Below are 2,987 nucleotides of genomic sequence, written 5' to 3'. Positions count from 1 at the left end.
ACGTGTGTGTGTGTGTGTGTGTGTGTGTCAGCAGATACAGGCCGGGATGGCTTCACACAGGGAGGGATGGATGGATGGGTGTGGGTGTGAAGGGCAGAGGCAGCCACATGTGAAAACTAACTGCGTGTGCCTGCGCGTGTGCATGTACAGGCGTGTGCGTGTGTGCAAGCTTGTGCTGGCCGCGATAAAATAATCTGCCACTACCAGCCACACATCAAACCCTGGCCTGATCTGTGTGGAGTTTGCACATACCCCTGGGTGCTCTGCTTGCCACCCACACTCCAAAGTTGCACTGGTGTTGGGTTAGTATTGTCATGCATACTGGGATAGTTTGCCTGCTGTCCAATCCAATCAGATAATACTATACTGACTACGGGTGCTGTCTGTACAGTGTGAAGGGAACCGTCCTCTCACCAACTAGAGAGCGGTCCTGACCTCCCATCCACCTCATTGGAGACCCTCGGACTATCTTTAATCGGACTTGACCTTGCACTAAACGCTATCCCCTTTATCCTGTATCTGTGGACTGTGTACAGCTTCATTGTAGTGATGTATACTCTTTTCTTTGTGTAGGAAGGAACTGCAAATGCTGGTTTAAACTGAAGATAGACACAAAAAGCCAGATTAACTCAGCGGGACAGGCAGGAAGGAAGGAATGGGTGACGTTTCGGGTGGAGACCCTACTTCAGACTGGACACTGAGCCTCCAGTACTCGGTATCTAGTCATTTCTTCACTGTATCTCGGTACATGTGACAATAATATGCTGAGCTTTAAGGACACTATGTTCCAAAGGGCCTGTTCCTGTTGTATCATCCATCAGTGTTGATCGGTGAGAGGAATAGATCGGGTAGACACACAGGGCCTCTTGCCCAGAGTAGGGGAATGTGGCACCAGAGGACACACGTTCAATGTGAGGGGGGACAGAATTAACAGGAGCCTGAGGGGTAACTTTTTTCACACAAAGGGTGGTGGGTGTCTAGAACGAGCTGCCGGAGGAGGGAATGGTGGCTGCGACTATCCCTGTTTATCGCTAATATTTAAGAAGCAAGTAGGCAGGCCACATTTAGAGTATATTGCGTTCAGATTTGGTCACCGAGTTATAGGAAAGATGATGTCAAGCATGAAAGGGTTCAGACAAGATTTACATGGAAGGTACACAAAATTGCTGGGGAAACTCAGCGGGTGCAGCAGCATCTATGGAGCAAAGGAAATAGGCGACGTTTCGGGCCGAAACCCTTCTTCAAAACATGGATGTTGCCAGGACATAGAAACATAGAAATTAGGTGCAGGAGTAGAGGCCATTCGGCCCTTTGAGCCAGCACCGCCATTCAATATGATCATGGCTGATCATCCAACTCAGTATCCCGTACCTGCCTTCTCTCCATACCCTCGGATCCCCTTAGCCACATCTAACTCCCTCTTAAATATAGCCAATGAACTGGCCTCGACTACCAGGGTGTGAACTATAGGGAGAGGTTGACCAGGCTGGGAGTCTATTCCATGGAGCGCAGGAGGATGAGGGGTGATCTCAAGGAGGTGTACAAAATCATAAGATGAATAGATCGGGTAAACGCAGTCTATTGCCCAGAGTAGGTGAATCGAGAACGCAGGGTGACTTGGACAGGTTGGGGGAGTGGGCAGATGCATGGCAGATGAAGTTTAATGCGGATAAATGTGAGGTTATCCACTTTGGTAGCAAAAACAGGAAGGCAGATTATTATCTAAATGGCGTCAAGTTGGGAAAAGGGGAAGTACAACGGGATCTGAGGGTCTTTGTACATCAGTCTATGAAAGTAAGCATGCAGGTACAGCAGGCAGTGAAGAAAGCCAATGGCATGTTGACCTTTATAACAAGAGGAATAGAGTATAGGAGCAAAGAGGTCCTTTTGCAGTTGTACAGAGCCCTAGTGAGACCACACCTGGAGTATTGTGTGCAGTTTTGGTCCCCTAATTTGAGGAAGGACATTCTTGCTATTGAGGGAGTGCAACGTTGGTTTACAAAGTTAATTCCCGGGATAGCGGGACTGTCATATGCTGAGAGATAGGAGCAGCTGGGCTTGTACACTCTGTGGAGTTTAGAAGGATGAGAAGCAATCTCATTGAAACATATAAGATTGTTAAGGGTTTGGACACGCTAGAGGCAGGAAACATGATCCCGATGTTGGGGGAGTCCAGAACCAGGGGCCACACACAGTTTAAGAATAAGGAGTAAGCCATTTAGAACGGAGACGAGGAAACACTTTTTCTCACAGAGAGTGGTGAGTCTGTGGAATTCTCTGCCTCAGAGGGCGGTGGAGGCCGGTTCTCTGGATGCTTTCAAGAGAGAGCTAGATAGGGCTCTTAAAGATAGCGGAGTCAGGAGATATGGGGAGAAGGCAGGAACGGGGTACTGATTGGGGATGATCAGCCATGATCACATTGAATGGCGGTGCTGGCTCGAAGGGCCGAATGGCCTCTACTCCTGCATCTATTGTCTGTTGTCTCCCCTTGCCTCATGCAGAACAACCCCAGACTCTCCCAATGACATTGGACTTCATAGAAACATAGAAATTAGGTGCAGGAGTAGGCCATTCGGCCCTTCGAGCCTGCACCGCCATTCAATATGATCATGGCTGATCATCCAACTCAGTATCCTGTACCTGCCTTCTCTCCATACCCCCTGATCCCCTTAGCCACAAGGGCCACATCTAACTCCCTCTTAAATATAGCCAATGAACTGTGGCCTCGACTACCCTCTGTGGCAGAGAGTTCCAGAGATTCACCACTCTCTGTGTGAAAAAAGTTCTTCTCATCTCGGTTTTAAAGGATTTCCCCCTTATCCTTAAGCTGTGACCCCTTGTCCTGGACTTCCCCAACATCGGGAGCAATCATAGAGATGCAGAGGCCCTTTCACCCACTGAGTCTGTGCCGACCAGTAATCACCCCGTACATCCCACACACTGGGGACAACTTATAATTTGATCAAAGCCAATTAACCTGCACAGAG

This window comes from Amblyraja radiata, chromosome 47 (genome assembly GCF_010909765.2).
Source record: "Amblyraja radiata isolate CabotCenter1 chromosome 47, sAmbRad1.1.pri, whole genome shotgun sequence".
NCBI lineage: Eukaryota > Metazoa > Chordata > Chondrichthyes > Rajiformes > Rajidae > Amblyraja > Amblyraja radiata.
The sequence above is the reverse complement of the archived record's forward strand: the minus strand, read 5'-3'. Positions refer to the sequence as shown.